This window comes from Mixophyes fleayi, chromosome 6, assembly GCF_038048845.1.
Source record: "Mixophyes fleayi isolate aMixFle1 chromosome 6, aMixFle1.hap1, whole genome shotgun sequence".
Lineage (NCBI taxonomy): Eukaryota > Metazoa > Chordata > Amphibia > Anura > Limnodynastidae > Mixophyes > Mixophyes fleayi.
The window spans coordinates 53,534,679-53,553,604 of record NC_134407.1 but is presented as its reverse complement, the minus strand read 5'-3'; the positions used below and the strand labels follow the sequence as shown (position 1 = coordinate 53,553,604).

General features: G+C 42.8%; 1 long non-coding RNA gene across 3 annotated transcripts in view; it reads right to left on the bottom strand.

Annotated features, from left to right (window-relative positions):
* The window catches only part of LOC142161191 (uncharacterized), a 56,955-nt gene that overhangs the window by 28,761 nt on the left and 9,268 nt on the right, over positions 1-18,926 (bottom strand). Inside the window, exon 1 of one of the 3 annotated variants that reach the window (XR_012693364.1) lies at positions 6,164-6,187. The exons of the other annotated variants lie outside the window; for them this stretch is intronic. This is a non-coding gene — a long non-coding RNA (uncharacterized LOC142161191). Of the gene's footprint in view, positions 1-6,163; positions 6,188-18,926 lie in introns of those variants that run through there. 3 annotated transcript variants of the gene reach the window in all.

Genomic DNA, 18,926 nt, shown 5'->3' with positions numbered 1-18,926 from the left:
TTCCGCTCCTCTAACCTTAGGGGGTGACCACGTGTCCTGTGTATAGTCCTTGGGGTAAAGTGAAAGTTCTCTGTATTGATCCCTAATGTATTTGTACATAGTAGTCATTTCTCCCCTTAGATACCTCTTTTCTAAAGTAAACATGCCTAAACTGGCTAACCTTTCCTCATAACTTAATGACTCCATACCCTTTATCAATTTTGTCGCCCTTCTCTGAACTCTTTCTAGTTCCAAATTATCTTTTTTTATAGAGTGGTGCCCAGAACTGTACTGCATATTCAAGATGAGGTCTTCCCAACGATTTATACAGTGGCAAAATTACACTGTCTTCCCTTGCATCTATGCCCCTTTTTATGCATGCCAATACTTTGTTTGCCCTTGCATCTGCTGCTTGACATTGAGAACTATTGCTAAGTCTACTGTCTACAAGCACTCCCAAATCCTTTTCCATTATAGATTCTCCTAAATTAATTCCATTTAATTTATAGATTGCGTTCTTGTTTTTGATCCCTGAATGCATAACCTTACATTTATCTGTGTTAAACTTCATATTTCATTTGGCCGCCCAATCCTCCAGTTTATTTAAGTCCCTCTGTAGAGAAGCTACATCTTGCTCTGATTTTATTACCTTACAAAGTTTAGTGTCATCTGCAAAAATAGAAACTTTACTCTCTAAACCATCACCAAGGTCATTAATGAATATATTAAAAAGGAGTGGCCCCAGCATGGAACCTTGAGGTACTCCACTTAAGTCTTTTGACCAATTAGAAAATGTTCCATTTATCACAATTTTCTGTTCCCTATTCTCTAACCAGTTTTTGATCAAAGTACAAGTGTTGATTCCTAGACCTAGTTCCCTAATTTTGTAAACCAACCTCTTGAGTGGCACTGTATCAAAGGCCTTTGCAAATTCTAAGTAGACCACATCTACTGTGCTGCCCTGGTCTAAGTTTCCACTAACTTCCTCGTAGAAACTAATTAGATTAGTTTGACATGACCTATCCCTCACAAATCCATGTTGATTCCCACTAATAATTTTATGGCGTACCAAGTAATCCTGAATACTATCCCTTAAAATAGCTTCCTGTAGTTTCCCACTTTTGATATCAGGCTTACAGGTCTATAATTCCCTGGTTGTGATCTCGTCCCCTTTTTAAACAACGGCACCACATCTGCTATTCGCCAATCCCTTGGTACTGAGCCTGTTGAGATGGAATCTCTGAAAATTAAGAATAGCGGTCTAGCTATTTCCGAGTTTAACTCCATAAGGACCCCTGGGTGTATGCCCGTGATGGCTAACCTATGACACTCGTGACACGCCGAGGCAGTTTGACTGACACGCCAGGCGAGTCAGTCAAACTGCTTGTTTTAAACATACCAAATATTTTTTCTGTACAGAACCACCGCAGACGCTTCTTTGGCAGTGCCGCGGCTGCTGTACAACTCCCCATCGGCGAAATGGAGCTGCTGCGCATGCGCGGTCGCAGCAGCTCCTCCCTTTCATATCTCCCGGCATCACTGGCTGGCTTCCCTGGGTCACGGTAGGGCTTGCACTTAATATATCAAATGTTAAATTGTAAAATAGCTTCAGATCCTGCCGCAATCAATCTTATGTAGTGTTTTTATTAATAGACAAAAGACTCAATTTCTGGTGAGCCTGCTCTGCATACCCTGCAGGCTCACCAGAAATTTAGTATTTTGTCTATTAATAAAAACACTACATAAGATTGCTTGTGGCCAGTATCTGGTTTCACCCTGTAGCCCAATGACAAATATATATATTTATTTATATATATATATATATATATATATATATATATATATATATATATATATAATTTGTCATTGGGCTACAGGGGGAAACCATTTACTGGCCACAAGCAATCTTATGTAGTGTTTTATATTTATATTAAATTTATATTTAAATAAAATATATATATATATATATATATATATATATATATTATTTTTTTGAAATGACACGTGACCCGAGGAAGGCTACACTTTTTTCCGATTTTTGACACACCAAGCTGAAAAGGTTAGCCATCACTGGTGTATGCCATCTGGACCTGGAGCTTTATTTATCTTAATATTCTTCAGTCGCCTTTGGACTTCTTCCTCTGACAACCAAGTATTAATTAATGGCATGGTTTCATTTCCATTTTTATGTATTACTTCTACCATTTGTTCCTCTCTGGTAAATACTGAAGAAAAGAAAGTGTTTAATACCTCTGCTTTTTCCTTAGTATCATTTATCAATTCACCCATCTCACTTCTTAGGGGTCCTATATTATCTTTTTTAATCCTTTTGCCATTTATATACTTAAATTTTTTTTTAGGGTTTGTCTTACTTTCTTTTGCAACGTGCCTTTCATTTTCTAATTTAGCCAATCTATTTTCCTTTAGAAAATAATGCCTGCCCAACCCCACTCTCATTATTAATGTACAACATTATTGACTCTAAACATAGCAGCATTTTACTAGGAAAATGTAAAAGTTGAAATGAATGAAGGAGCTGGTCCCAAAGTGGTGGGCTAGATTTTGAAGTGACATTTTTATTGTATCCATTATGGGCATTTTCAGGTGGGCCCACAAAAGTAGGTGCTTCCCCTATGAAGTAGTTCCAAAGATTGTGAAGTAGATGTGATCCTTCAAATGTGTATGATAGACAAATAGGAACATTTGAGTAAATAAAAAGGCAACGCAGGATCCTTGCAGCTTGTAAATGACTCATAGGGCTAAATTTACTAAACTGCAGATCTGAAAAGGTGAAGATGTTGCCTATAGCAACCAATTAGATTCTAGCGATCATTAATTTAGTACATTCTACAAAATGACAGCTACAATCCGGCTGCTATAGGCAACATTTCCACTTTTTCAAACCCGCAGTTTAGTAAATATACCCCTTACTATAATGTAATTTATTTATGTCTGTGCTGAAAGCAAAACAAATACTTTGTCTACTACAAATAATGGAACTGTGGTTTCCTATATTGCCAAAATGAGTATACAAACGTAGCAAGCATTAACATGGCGCCTGGCACTTCACAATTTTAACTTATCATACCATTCAAGGGTTACTATGTCATACAGGGGTCAAAGTGGAAATTTAGAAGTGGCTGTATGGAAAATGTAAGTGAATGGAATAAGGTTCTGTGATGTCACTAATTTATTCACTGTAGACATATGCTGCAAATGTATTGAGTATGTAAAGGACAGAACATGTATTCAAAACAGATAACAATTCATGAATAGGGAAAAGCGCATATAAAAACATTTTTCTTCGTACCTTTGTATTGGTTAAGTGACTATTTATATTTTCTATTTGTCGATTTATTTTGTTCCTTTGTCATACAGCACAGCGTTCCTACCCCTGACTGTTCAGCACAGAGCTATAGTGGCTTCCGGGGTAAGAGATGAAAGCTAAAAATTGGCACCCTGTAGAAGCAACTTTGACATCGCAGTGATCCCAGTAGAATGCAAAGTTTTGTGGTGTCTTACATTGATGATGCAACTCCTTGTCCCCGATGGTATAATTCTTCTCTGCAGGTAGAAGGCCCCGAGAAAAAAAAAGGCACAAGGATGAAATTTTTGTTGCTCCGATCTTTGGGATAGAATGGCTCCTAAGCCAACATTAGAGGCGTCTACCTCTAGGAAGAAGGGAAGCGTCACATCAGGCTGTCGAAGAACAGGAGCGGAGGAGAAGGACTCTTTGAGTAACTGGAAAGCTTGAAGGGCCTTGGAGGACCATTGTTTAGTATTAGCCCCTTTACGAGTTAGGGCCACAATAGGAGATGCAATCGAGGAAAAATCTTGGATGAAGCGTCTGTAATAATTAGCAAAACCTAAAAAACGCTGAATTGCACGAAGAGTAGTTGGCTGAGGCCAATGTAATACAGCATTCACCTTTTCTGGATCCATCTGAAGACTGACTCCGGAGACAATATATCCCAGAAATGTAATCTGGGGCAACTCGAATGAACATTTTTCTAACTTGCAGAATAACGAATTTCTTCGGAGTCTGGAAAGGACTTCTGCCACGTGTTGATGATGAGAAGGCAGGTCCTGAGAAAAGATTAATATGTCGTCCAGATAGACGACGACACAAACATATAACAAGTCCCGGAAGATCTCATTAACGAAACCCTGGAAAACAGCGAGGGCGTTACACAACCCAAAGGGCATAACTAAATACTCATAATGCCCATCTCTGGTGTTGAAAGCTGTCTTCCATTCGTCACCGGACCTGATACGAATTAAATTATAAGCACCACGGAGATCCAGCTTGGTAAAGATCCGGGCTCCCTTGATACGATCAAAAAGCTCAGTAATTAGTGGAATGGGATACCGATTTTTGATGGTAATGGCGTTGAGTCCACGAAAATCTATACAAGGACGTAATGACCCATCCTTCTTTTTCACGAAGAAGAATCCTGCTCCAGCGGTAGAGGAAGAAGGTCGAATAAATCCTCGCTGGAGGTTCTCTTTGATATACTCAGACGTAGCTTGAGTCTCCGGTAAAGAAAGTGGATACACACGACCCCTAGGAGGAGTCTTGCCAGGTTGAAGATCAATCGGACAGTCCCAAGAACGATGAGGAGGAAGACGTTCAGACTGAAGCTTATTAAATACATCGGCAAAGGAAGCATACTGAGGAGGAAGACCCGGTGGACACGGTGAAATGGAGGATTGCTGTATCTTGAGTGGAACAACTTGAGAAAGGCAACGATGATGACACTCAGGCCCCCAAGACGTAACTTGAGGAGTGTTCCAATCAATCTGAGGAGAATGCAGTTGAAGCCATGGAAGGCCTAGAACAATAGGACTGGTAGTAACAGGAAGAATTAGGAATGACATTTTTTCCTGGTGTAAAGCTCCAATTTGAAGAGTCACTGGAGACGTACTCTGAGTAATGAGACCATTAATAATACGTGATCCATCGATAGCAGTAACGGTAATAGGTACCTTTAAAGAAACCACTGGTAGGGACCATTGATTCACGAGGGATTTAGAAATAAAATTTCCTGCAGCTCCAGAATCAATAAGTGCTTGGGACACAAAGGATTTGGTAGCAAAGGAAACGGTAATATCAAAAGCACAAACTTTTAATTTTGTGGAACTTGGAGAGGACTCCAGGGACCCTAACTTCACCTCTCCAGAACTGGTTAGGGCCTGGCATTTCCCGACTTTTTAGGACATGAGTTGAGCATGTGAGTAGAATCAGCACAATAGATACAGAGTCTATTTTTTACTCTTCGGTCTCTTTCCTCTGAAGTTAATTTGGAGCGACCTATCTCCATAGGTACTACTGGAGATGGAGCTTGACGAACTTGAGGTCCTGAGCGAAGAGGTGCTTTATGGAAAGTTAGTTTTTCAGAATCTCTCTCACGAAATCTCATGTCCACACGATGGCAAAGAGAAATCAAATCCTCCAAGGAAGAGGGTAATTCTTGTGAGGTCAGTGCATCTTTAATTTTATCAGAAAGCCCCTGCCAGAAGGCGGCAATCAAGGCTTCAGTGTTCCACTGAAGTTCAGAGGCTAGTATCCGAAATTGAATGACGTACTGAGCTACAGTGCGAGATCCTTGGCGTAGATGGAGGATGCTGGATGCGGCAGAGATAACCTGACCAGGTTCATCAAATACACTTCGAAACGTGGAAATAAACTTGGCACTATCTTGTAAAAATGGATCATTTCTCTCCCACAGAGGGGAAGCCCATGCAAGAGCCTGTCCGGAAAACAAGGAGATGAGATAGGCCACTCTGGAACGATGAGTAGAGAAATTGTGAGGTTAAAGCTCAAAATGGACAGAGCATTGATTCAGAAAACCCCTACATGTTTTGGGGTCTCCATCATATTTTGAAGGAGTAGGCAGGTGTATCGTGGAAGCAGTAGACACCTGGGATGGCACTGGGGAAACAGGTGATGACACGGGAGTATCAACAGTGGCTGCGGTATTTTGCACAGAATTTCCTTGGGAGGCTAAAGTCTGATAACATTGCAGCAACTGTTGTTGGCGAACATCCTGTTGTTCAATTCGGGTGACCAGATACTGCAGCATCTCTTTAGCTGATGGTTCCGATCCTGGGTCTGTCATGGCCTGATCTTACTGTCACGGGCACTAGGAGTCTTTGCCCAGGATATCACCAGATGTAGTCTTACCAGAGTCGCGTATACACACAGTGGTCCTCTGATAGCAGGGTGACTAGCGGAACAGGAGAATCAGCAGATGGTGAGAGGATGCTAAAGGAAAGTCTATGACTAGCAGCAACTGGTTATGGATTAGACAATATGAACAGGAGGATCTTGATGGACGTGAAGACGTGAGGAAAGTCAGTGGTCTGCGTACAGCAAGTTGCACCACCGCTATAGTGAGAGGAATGTCCAGGAGTAGATAGGAGGTAGTGAAGTCAGTGGTCTGCGTACAGCAAGTTGTACCACTGCTAGTAGTGATGGGACTGGTCCTAGGTGCAAGTAGGTAACGGGGAAGTCAGTGGTCTGCGTACAGCAAGTTGTACCACTGCTTATAGTGAGGGAACTTGTAACTGGTGCCAATAGGAAACTGGGAGTCATTGGTCTGCGTTCAGCAAGTTGTACCACTGCTATAGGTGAGGATAGGCACTAGTGTAGATGAGTGGAACATAGAAGGTAACACAGAGAGCACAAGGAACTTGATCCCAAATGGTATATACAATACAATAGCAAATGACAAGCGCTGCTTGAGAGATACAAAGTCACTACTGAGATCCAGGTCAAATGAGACAAAGTCAATAGCATCTATATCTTCTGAAGATAAAGGACTCCGTAGATGAGCAGGACACAGTCCAAGCGGATATGCAATAAACTAGTAAAGTCAATAGATGGTAAGCATACCGCGATTCAGTTGAGCAGGCTGTCACGAGAGAAACACAGGGATAGCTGAGCGGCTGAACGCCGACACGAGTAGAGGCCACAGGAGAGTGGTAGCGGTAATCCATGTCTGTGTAGCACACAGGCAGAGAACTTGACACGAGTGGAGCAATGATGATTCATGCAGAAATCAGCAGGAACTGAAGACACGATGAAACACAGGAGAGTTGAAACGGTCTGGAAACCGGCTATGCAATAGTCAGGAATCAGCTGGGACTGAAGACACAATGAAACACAGGAGAGTTGAAGCGGTCTGGAAACCGGCAATGCAATAGTCAGGAATCAGCTGGAACTGAAGATACGATGAAACACAGGAGAGTTGAAGCGGTCTGGAAACCGGCAAGTTGAAGCGGTCTGGAAACCGGCAAGTTGAAGCGGTCTGGAAACCGGCAATGCAATAGAAAGGAATCAGCTGGAACTGAAGACACAATGAAACACAGGAGAGTTGAAGCGGTCTGGGAACCGGCAATGCAATAGTCAGGAATCAGCTGGAACTGAAGACACGATGAAACACAGGAGAGTTGAAGCGGTCTGGAAACCGGCAAGTTGAAGCGGTCTGGAAACCGGCAAGTTGAAGCGGTCTGGAAATTCATGCAGAAATCAGCAGGAACTGAAGACACGATGAAACACAGGAGTGTTGAAACGGTCTGGAAACCGGCAATGCAATAGTCAGGAATCAGCTGGGACTGAAGACACAATGAAACACAGGAGAGTTGAAGCGGTCTGGAAACCGGCAATGCAATAGTCAGGAATCAGCTGGAACTGAAGACACGATGAAACACAGGAGAGTTGAAGCGGTCTGGAAACCGGCAATGCAATAGTCAGGAATCAGCTGGGACTGAAGACACGATGAAACACAGGAGAGTTGAAGCGGTCTGGGAACCGGCAATGCAATAGTCAGGAATCAGCTGGAACTGAAGATACGATGAAACACAGGAGAGTTGAAGCGGTCTGGAAACCGGCAAGTTGAAGCGGTCTGGAAACCGGCAAGTTGAAGCGGTCTGGAAACAGGCAATGCAATAGAGAGGAATCAGCTGGAACTGAAGACACGATGAAACACAGGAGAGTTGAAGCAGTCTGGGAACCGGCAATGCTATAGTCAGGAATCAGCTGGAACTGAAGACACAATGAAACACAGGAGAGTTGAAGCGGTCTGGAAACCGGCAAGTTGAAGCGGTCTGGAAACCCGCAAGTTGAAGCGGTCTGGAAACCGGCAAGTTGAAGCGGTCTGGAAACCGGCAATGCAATAGAGAGGAATCAGCTGGAACTGAAGACACGAGGAGAAACACAGGAACACCTTCAGAGACTCACAGGGAATGAGACTCCAAGATCAGGCAACGAGGTAATGACCACAGGTGCTTTAAATAGGGAGTATTGCCTGATCAGCCAATTAACTAAAAGCAACAGGTCTGAAGGGTTCATAGAGGCTGCGCATGCGCAGACCATCAGGATGGCGGGCGGCCACGGTTCCTAATAACAGTAGAAGAGGCACTCACGGTCCGGTGAGTGACACATGGATCATTTGGGAAAGTTTTGCAGTTTTGCATATACTGTTTGTTACATGCAGTCTAGTGCTGGATAGGTTTAGTGGAAAGAAAGTAGATTAAAGACAAGAGTTTTGTATTGTGCTGTACATGCAGTTTATTGCTGGATAGATTTAATGGACAACATGGCTCCTGTGCAAGCCATGTGAGAGCTTTATTCTAAGGCCAGAGACACATGGTCTGGACTCCATTTTGCAAGGCCATTTTTGCTATCTACCATGTGCACTGATCAATCCTCAATCCCCCTCCAACTTGCAATTAACATATGCATAGCCACACACTGTCTGTCTAACACACACACACACACACACACACACACACACTATAATACAAATTGTCTTGCACACATGCACTGTTTTACTATCTGTCTTACACACACACACACACACTCATCTTACAATCTGATTGGACAGGATCTTATTGCACACACATCATGTCTTACAAACTGTCTTACACATACATGCACACACATTGTCTTACAATCTGATTGCACCCATATACACATATAGTACTATCATGTTTGCTTAGTAACATGGATAAATGGCCCATTTACACATGTATAAGATAGCTAAAGCAGGTAATGCATTGTATTTCAGGTAAAATGTATTATGCGTTCTACACTGTTATTATATGTGTAAATACCGTTACTAAAAATATTATTGTTAATAAGAATACATATTATCTTTAATGAGACTTTGTGGAATCTTTTCTTGAATATGATATGCAATGTTTCATGTATTAAACTGTGGTAATCAGAGTAAATAGAGCAGACATTGAAATAGAATTATCTTTCTAAGAATTGGCCTTAAACTGGAAACAACCCTGTGTGATAATGAAGGTAGTTTATTAATGAAGAGTATATAAATAATCTATCATTTTATAACATATGAACAGATTCAGCCACAATTGAATTAGAAGGTGACTAGGCACAATACCCCACAATACCCCTCCCCCCCATTAAAGGCTGTGGCCTAGTTCCTGTGGAAAAGTAAACTCTGCCCAGGAGAAGGGCATTATTGTTATGTAGCAAAGAGCACACAAGCCTTTTTGGTGAGCAGCTCCCAGGTTGATGAGCCATGCGGGCATAGTAAGTTGCCTAATGGCCTTCAAGGCCATCAGCCAAGGCCTGGCTAGCAGTTATAATGGAGTTTTTGAATGGAATGAATGAAAGGTGTGTAAATCTGGAAATATATAGTACGTAATGTGTTTTTGAATGGAAGATGGTCGAATCTAGACGCATATGTGGTAAAGTATATGAGAATAAATAATCATTTGTCGTTGATTATATGGAAGTTTGTATACAGATGGTAAATGCAAATGGAACTGTCTGAGTTTAGTGCAAGAGTTATTTGAGCTTGTGTTGGTTTATGCATAGGTAATGGTATGGTGATAGTCTGATTTGTATGTGATTATGTAGTCTAATACGAGCTGGTCCCTGTTGCTATGAAAGTTGCATTGGAAGTGAATTGGGCCATTACAGGCACATGTTGTTGGGATGGCTGACAATGTGTTGACTCCTGTAGTGCTGTACAATTCTTGGAGTTCCTGTTGTGTTTGGGATAGATTGTTGCTTTAAATGGAAGTATTTGTGTTATACATAGTTCGGTGTGGTTCAGATAAACTGGAGTTAGTGAAGTTTTGGTCATGAAAGCATTTGTGATTTTGGTAAAGGTTATTCCTGGAAGGCTAATGGAGATTGCAAATGTTGTGTAATAGAAGTGTATAGAAATAGTTTGCTTTATGTAGTTTAGAGTAAATGTATAGTAAGTGATTGGATTGTTCAGGAAGTGGTCAGATTGTTAAAGATAACGTTTTGTTAGACTGTTGGTTTAAAGGGAATGTAGAGAAAATGGATCTAGTATCTGGCAAGCCTGTAAAATGGCTGCCATCTAGAAACTCTCATGTGAAGGCAATGTGGATAGTGAATACTGGCTGTTGGACTTGTTGAATGAGATATGTGAGATGAATGGAGTCGTGCCTTTGTGCTCTCTCCCCCCACAGGTCTCCCCCCTCCTCCCCCTCTACACACACACACACACACAATGACTTGAATATTTATATAACAGGCAATAAATGTAATGTATGGCACCAAAATCTATACTTTGTGTAAAATATTGTTACACTATATACTGTTTTATAATATATACATTATTATTATTATTATTATCATTTATTTGTTAGGCGCCACTAGATTTCCGCAGCGCCGTACACAGTACAAACAGTAGATCATACAGGGTGACATAGTACAGAACAATAAACACAAAGTACCAATATTTCATAAACTTCGGGAAGACATATGGGTAAGGGCGGAGAGAGAAGAACAGGTATGGAGACAGGATTGGAGAGGGGCCCTGCTCATACGAGCTTACATCCTAAGGGAGGGTGAACAAAACGGGGCCATTGAAGTAAGGGGGAGAGAAAAGAGGGGCCAGGGGAGAGAGGGGAGAGCAAGCGAAGGAGGTTAGCGAATTAGCAAAGGAGGTTAGAGGTTAAGTGGATGATTGGTAGTCTTTGAGGAACAGGTGAGTTCTAAGTGCCCATTTAAAGGAGCACAGACTGGGAAAGAGATGGATGGAGCGAGGGAGTTTGTTCCAGTGCAGGGGGTCTCCTCGGGAGAAGTCTTGGGTTCTGGAGTGGGAAGAGGTAATCAGAGTGGATGAGAGGCGACGGTCATTGGCCGAGCGCAGGGAGAGGGCAGGAGTGTGATTGGTGAGGAGGTTATAGACATAGGAGGCAGTAGACTGGGAGAGAGCTTTGTAAGTGGTGGTAAGGAGTTTGAAAAGGATCCTGTAGGCGAAGCGGAGCCAGTGTAAGGCATGGCAGGGAGGGGAGGCAGAGGAAGAGTGGCATACAAGAAAGATGAGTCAGGCAGCCACGTTGAGAACAGAATGGAGGGGGACGAGGTGGGAGAGGGGGAGGCCAGTGAGGAGAAGGTTACAGTAGTCGAGGCAGGAGATGATGAGTGCGTGGATGATTGTTTTGGTGGCATCTTGTGAGAGGAAGGGCCAATGTTGCGTAGCTGGAAGCGGCAGGTTTGGGCAAGAGATTGGACGTGGGGGGCAAAGGAGAGAGAGGAGTCAAGGGTGACACCCAGGCATCGGAGTTGGGTGACAGAGGAGATGGTTGTGTTATTAACAACGATAGAGAGGTTGTGGTGGAAGGGGAGCCTGGGGGGAGGGAAGACAATGAATTCAGTTTTAGAGAGATATATTGTGAGAAAGCGCGAAGACATCCAGGAGGAGATGGCAGAGAGGCAGTCTGATACACGAGAGAGGAGGGTGGGAGAGAGATCAGGAGAAGATATGTAGAACTGAATGTCATCAGCATAGAGGTGATACTGAAGACCAAAGGAGGAGATGAGAGCACCGAGGGAGAAAATGTAGAGCGAGAACAGAGCCCTGGGGGACTCATACTGGGACAGGGGAGGGGGTGGAGGAAGAACCAGATGTGGAGACAGAGAAGGTGCGGTTAGCGAGGTAGGAGCAGAACCAGGCGTGGACAGAACCAGAGAGGCAGAGAGAGAGAAGAGTTTGCAGAATGAGGGGGTGATCCATGGTGTCAAAGGCCGCGGAGAGGTCGAGGAGGATGAGTATGGAGAAGTGACCCCTGGATTTGGCTGAGAGGAGGTAGTTGGTAACTTTGGTCAGGACGGTTTCGGTAGAGTGGAGGGGGAGGTAACCATATTGGAGAGGGTCGAGGAGGGAATTGTCCGAGAGGTATTTGGTGAGTCAACAGCAGGCTATCCTCTCAAGTAATTTGGAGGCGTAGGAGAGAAGTGAGATGGGGCGATAATTGGCAAGGGAGGTGGGATCAACAATGGGTTTTTTGAGGATAGGAGAGATAAGAGCGTGTTTAAATGAGGAGGGTACAACACCTGAGGCGAGTGATAGGTTGAATAGGTGTGCAAGGTAGGAGCAGGCAGTGGGAGAGAGAGAGCGAAGGAGGTAAGAGTGGATGGGATCTAGAGGACAGGTAGAGGGTGGACAGGAGAGAATAAGAGAGCGAACTTCATCGCCAGATGTAGGGTAGAAAGAGCACCAGAGTTGTTTGTTGGATGGGGGTGGAACAATTAGGGCAGGGGGAGAGGGGATGGAGGAGGAGATGTTAAGTCTGATGGCCTCAATTTTGGAAGAGAAAAAAGTGGTGAAATCAGCAGCGGAGAGGGAAAGTGGGACAGGAGGAGGGGGGGAGAAAGGAGGGAGTTGAAGGTGGCAAAAAGGCCACGGGGATTAGAAGACTGAGAAGAAATGAGGGACTTAAAGAAGGTTTGTTTAGCAAGGGAGAGGGTGAAGCAGAATGAGGTGAGGATAAATTTAAAGTGAAGGAAGTCAGTGAGGGTGCGAGATTTCCTCCAGAGGAGTTCGGCAGTGCGAGAGCACTTTTGGAGGAAGCGGGTGAGTTTGGAGTGCCAAGGTTGTATATATAAGTTTTACAATTAGGATGTTAATAATACAACACGTTTTAAATGAAACTATATTTTGTACGTAGTCTTTCTTGAAGATATGAGAGTAAGCTATTATTAAAGTAATTCTATCGTTTTAAAATAAGCATTGCCCAATCAATTGAATGTGTGTCCAAAGCACAAAGTGATTTATTTTAGCAGATGTAAATAGTCAACAATTTCAATACATTATTATATTATGATAAAGTACAGTACAGCACAGCCAATACCAAAAGATAATACATACCAATGCAATCGCTTGCGCACGCTGCGCAACCACGGGACCCGATGGACAATATTCTGTATAGAATATTGTGTCAGAGCTGACTGAGGTCCCAGTGAGATGCAGCTAATATATATACAGTCAGTGTTTCATTGTGAACAATAGAGATGATGTAGATGGTTTCTATAGGTCCAGACGTTGGGTGGGTCCAGGCCAGACAGGTAATAGGTTGATTCAATCTAAGGAATCCAAAGGTGGGGGTCTTCTCTCCAGGGGGTCTGCTCCTTTTCATAGCCAGTATCATACAAAGGTTTACTCTCTAATATCAATAACTAAAGTATGCAATGTGCGATCTCTTCGCCGACTGCACCGGACAGCTGCTGATGATTAGGGCTTCAATATGATATCAGGCATGACACCTTTCCTATTACCTAAACCTTTAATAACACTACAATGTATGTACATATAATCACTATATATATATATATATATATATATATATATATATATATATATATATATAGACTAATAATTAACCGAATACTATCTGCTCCTGAATTACAGTGTAACAGAACCAATATGAAATTATATAAATAACTAGCTGTTGTAATGCGAGTGTGTGCGTGCGTATTTTACCGTGCGAATGTACCACATCACGTAACACGTGGCATACGCTTCGCAATACGCACGGCAAACCAATATTAAACCAATATACTTTCGTTCATCCAATTATACGACTTTGACAGTCCACCCTTTGATAGTACAATAAACTATCACCTTAAAGATGTTATATGCAGGATCTCAGTACCACGTTTCATTGTTATGTAATACAAATCCCCCTTGGTGTATGTCCACGCTGTTTGTAGATCTAAACAAGTTATCATAAGAGAGAGTCTTAATCCTCTAAACGACTTCTTCTTTTACTATAAACCGTACACTTCTGGAGCTTGGAGATAACTTTTTGTATGCCCTTCAAGGGTGCAATAAAACACTTAATACATTATTTGGAAAGGTACATTATACAGTAGAACGTGTATCAGCTATACAGAATTCTCTACTACAGTTCTTCAAGTTTAACAGGTTCTTCTGTCCAACGCATGTCTTTAAGCTCAGAATACATTTAAACACTTCATGTTCATCAATAGCATCATCCTATGTCTATCAATAATGTCATATGCAATCTCCTTCAGCTTGCGTTAATATACACACATCTAATAATGTCACCAGTTCTTTTCATCAGCACTTGTGGGCGGGCTATTGTCTGTTCGTTCTTCCCAGTCTCTCAATACTCAGATTTAACAGTGATCAGCTTGCAAAGCGTTGGGAGACTTCAGACTAAGGGACCTAGGTGTCCTACTTTTTCCCCTAGTGACCTCCCACCCATAGTTCGGGTACCTCAAGAATATTTAGTGGAAAGAGAACTAATCCTACTTGATATAATTACTGAGGCACGTGTGAGCACGCCCAGCACTTTGTTTGGTCTAAAACCTTACCCTCCCAAGAATGATAATCATTCTCAAGGATGCCTGCTCAAGTCCGAATATTACTGGACTGGCATCGCTGGGTGTATCTCTTTTCTAACCATGGGGTCGTCGTACTTACGGACGTAATGCTACTCAGACAATAGCCCCTCGCACTTTCTCCAAGCTCCAAGGTTTCCAAATTTTCCTTTACCCCTGAATTGAATAGAGTAATTGGCCGGACTGATTATGCTACTAACTTCTTTCTCCCCAACACCTCCTTATCATTACCTGAACCAGTCTCTGTCACCTGCTAATAATCAAAAGAATTAACCGTCCTGAGAAGAGAGTGAAATGAGAGAACACAAAAGAGGAAAAACTACAACTTCATGCTGGACAACAGTCTTAGCCTTTGGCTCAGGTGCTACTAACTGCATTTGAGGCCTTCCAGTGCAGACTCATGAGTGCCCTTGTACCCTTCTCTGAGTGTTGGCCCCTCTGCAGTGGGTGGTATGGGCACCAGTGTGTCTCTGCTACCCTTGAAGCCGTGAGGCTGGTAGCCTACACCTGGTACCTGTCTGGCAAATAACCTAAGCTTAAGAGATTTCTGTTCCACAACTTACTCTTCCGATCCAACATCCTGACAGTTAGTGTGACCTTTCAGGAAACAGTGTTTTGGACGTTCTCGGTTACTGTCTCACTATTTACCTTCTCTCAAGGTCTAACCTAGCCTCCCAGTTACAATCTCATCTCACGAGGGGTCAAGAACATTTCAAAAACGGACAGGTTAGGAGTCTGCCCAGGGGTGATCTTTTGGTAGCGGGAAAGGACTAGTGGCACTTCAATCAAGTTCCAACTCTTATTCTATTCAATTCATTCTACCGAGTACCACTACTTTATGTTCACACTGGTTTATGGCTAATTGAAAGTATGTGATTTGTTACCACTACTCATACATTATACATCTATTATCAATAACATGAATACCCCTATCATCTATTATAACTCTAGGACTATCACATTGAATAACAAAAGCTTTGAGTATGATACAGTAATACATTAGACACATTTCAATACACCTCTACCCATGTGTGTGTGTTCACCTTTTTAAAACTAAAACAATACAACGAAAAACAAAACAAAACATAGATTTGTTAGCTGTCACATAAAACCCTGCTGTCTATTTGACAGCTATGTTCTCCCTGGTGTGACAGCCATGTATGGTTGTGCGTGTAAGTGTGGACCTTACTAGCAGCTACTTCAGTTGGTAACTGTGTCACTGTATCATCATCATCATCATCATCATTTATTTATATAGCGCCAACATATTCCGTAGCGCTTTACAATTGGGGACAAACGTAATAAACTAATAAACAAACTGGGTAAAACAGACAAAGAGGTGAGAAGGCCCTGCTCGCAAGCTTACAATCTATGGGACAATGGGAGATTGACACATGAGGTTAAGTATACATTTTGCATCTTGGCCCAGCCAGACTGCAAAGGTAGGGTGACTCATAAGCTAAATGATCCTGTCACACAATAATGTTGGTCCGGGGGTAGTTGTCTTGTGTGAAATTGTGTAACAGGCTAAAGGTAGTGAGGTTAAGATGGTGGTTGAGGAATATTATACGCTTGTCTGAATAGGTAGGTTTTCAGAGAACGCTTGAAAGTTTGTAGAACAGAGGAGAGTCTTATTGTGCGAGGGAGAGAGTTCCATAGAGTGGGTGCAGCCCGAAAAAAGTCCTGTAACCGGGAATGGGAGGATGTAATGAGGGTGGATGAGAGACGCAGATCTTTTGCAGAACGGAGTTGCCGAGTTGGGAGATATTTTGAGACAAGAGAGGAGATGTATGTTGGTGCAGCTTTGTTGATGGCCTTGTAGGTTAGTAAAAGTATTTTATATTGGATTCGGTAGAAGACAGGCAGCCAGTGTAGAGACATACAGAGTGATTCAACAGAGGAATAGCTATTTGCAAGGAAAATCAGTCTTGCCGAAGCATGCAAAATAGATTTTAGGGGTTTGAGTCTGTTTTTGGGAAGACCAGTAAGGAGGGAATTGCAATAGTCAATTCGGGAGATGATTAGTGCATGAATTAAGGTTTTAGCAGTGTCTTGTGTGAGATATGTGCGGATTCTGGAAATGTTCTTTAGATGTATGTAACATGATTTAGATATAGAGTCAATGTGGGGAACAAAGGATAGGCGTGAATCAAGAATTACACCTAGGCAGCGAGCTTGTGGGGTGGGATTTATGGTCATGTTATCAACAGAGATAGAAATGTCAGGTATGCTCTTGTTGGCGGGTGGGAATATTATTAACTCTGTTTTAGAAAGATTAAGTTTGAGTTGACGAGAGGACATCCAAGATGAAATGGCAGAAAGACAGTCAGTTACACGGGACAACACAGATGTCGAGATATCAGGAGAGGATAGATAGATTTGGGTATCATCCGCATAGAGATGATACTGAAAGCCAAAGGAACTTATTAGATTTCCAAGAGAAGCGGTATAGATAGAGAACAGCAGAGGACCTAGCACCGAGCCTTGTGGTACTCCAACTGATAGGGGAAGCGGAGCAGATGTGGCTCCAGAGAAATTAACAGTGAAAGAGCGATTAGAGAGGTAAGATGAGAACCAGGATAGAACTGTGTCTTGAAGACCTAGGGATTGCAGCGTTTGTATGAGAAGAGAGTGGTCAACTGTGTCAAATGCAGCCGAGAGATCAAGGAGAATTAGGAGAGAGTAATGGCGTTCAGTCTTAGCAGTGATCAGATCATTAACAACCTTGGTCAGCGCAGTCTCTGTGGAGTGTTGAGAACGAAAGCCAGACTGAAGAGGATCCAACAGGTTGTTTACAGAAAGAAAGCGTGTGAGGCGAGTGTAGGCAAGTCTCTCTAGAAGCTTGGAGGGGCAAGGGAGCTGAGAGATGGGACGGTAATTTGAGAGAGAGTTTGGGTCGGAGTTTTGTTTTTTTAGAATAGGAGTAATCACTGCATGCTTGTATAGTGATGGAAAGATGCCAGTAGAGAGTGAGAGATTACAGATTTGAGTTAGAGGTGAAATGAGCACAGAAGACAGGGATCTACCAATTTGCGAGGGAATAGGATCAAGAGGACAGGAGGTAGAGTAGGAAGATAAGAAGAGCGTAGAAATTTCCTCTTCATTTGTGGGGTCAAATGAAGAAAGGGTGTAAGAGGGTAGTGGGAAGGAAATGAGCTGATGGCTTGTTGAGGAAGAGGATACCATTTCTAGTCTGATCTTATCAATCTTGTCCTTGAAGTAGGTAGCAAGATCCTGAGCACTGATAGTAGATGGAGGGTTAGGGGTGGGAGGATTGAGAAGATGATTAAATGTATTGAAAAGGCGTTTGGGGTTAGAAGCCTGAGCATAGATAAGAGATTGAAAGTATGTTTGTTTTGCAGTGTCCAGAGCATTTCGATAGGAGTGGTAGACAGAAGTATATGTGAAGAAGTCATTAGAGCTTCGAGATTTACGCCAGTGACGTTCTGCTTTACGGCACAGTTTTTGAAGATTTCGTGTTGCTTTGGTGTGCCACGGTTGACATCGAGGTCGACGTGTAGTATGAAGTGTCGCTGGAGCCACTTGATCAAGGGCCGTTGCTAAGGTTAGGTGAAAATGAGGTACTGCCATCTCAGGGGATGAGAATGTAGAGATAGGGGAGAGAAGGTGTTGGAGAGAGGTGGAAAATTGTTGAAGATTAATAGAATTCAGATTTCTACGAGTATGAGGAGGCTTGGTTGAGTTAGACAGTAGAGAGGTTAGAGCAGTGGGGGTGAGAGTGTAGCTGATAAGGTGATGATCCGAGAGGGGGAAGGGTGTATTAATAAAATTAGAAACTGAGCATAGTCTAGAGAAAACAAGATCAAGGCAGTGGCCATCCTTATGAGTAGATGATTCAATCCACTGGGAGAGGTCAAGTGAGGATGTTAGAGAGAGTAGTTTGGAAGCAGCTTTGGAAGGTGGGTTATCAATGGGGATGTTGAAGTCACCCATGATGATGGTGGGGATGTCTGAAGATAAGAAGTGAGGGAGCCATGCAGAGAAATCCTCAATAAATTGTTGGTGTGCTCCAGGGGGACGATAGATCACCGCAACACGTAGGGAGAATGGATTAAAAATGCGAATAGCATGTACTTCAAAAGATGTGAACGTGAGTGATGGGACATTTGGTAGAACTGTGTATGTGCACTGTGGGGAGAGAAGTAGTCCAACCCCACCTCCTTGTCTGCCTTCAGGTCTGGAGGTGTGGGTGAGATGGAGGCCACCATGTGAAAGTGCTGCAGGTGAGGCAGTGTCTGATTGCATGAGCCATGTTTCTGTTATTGCC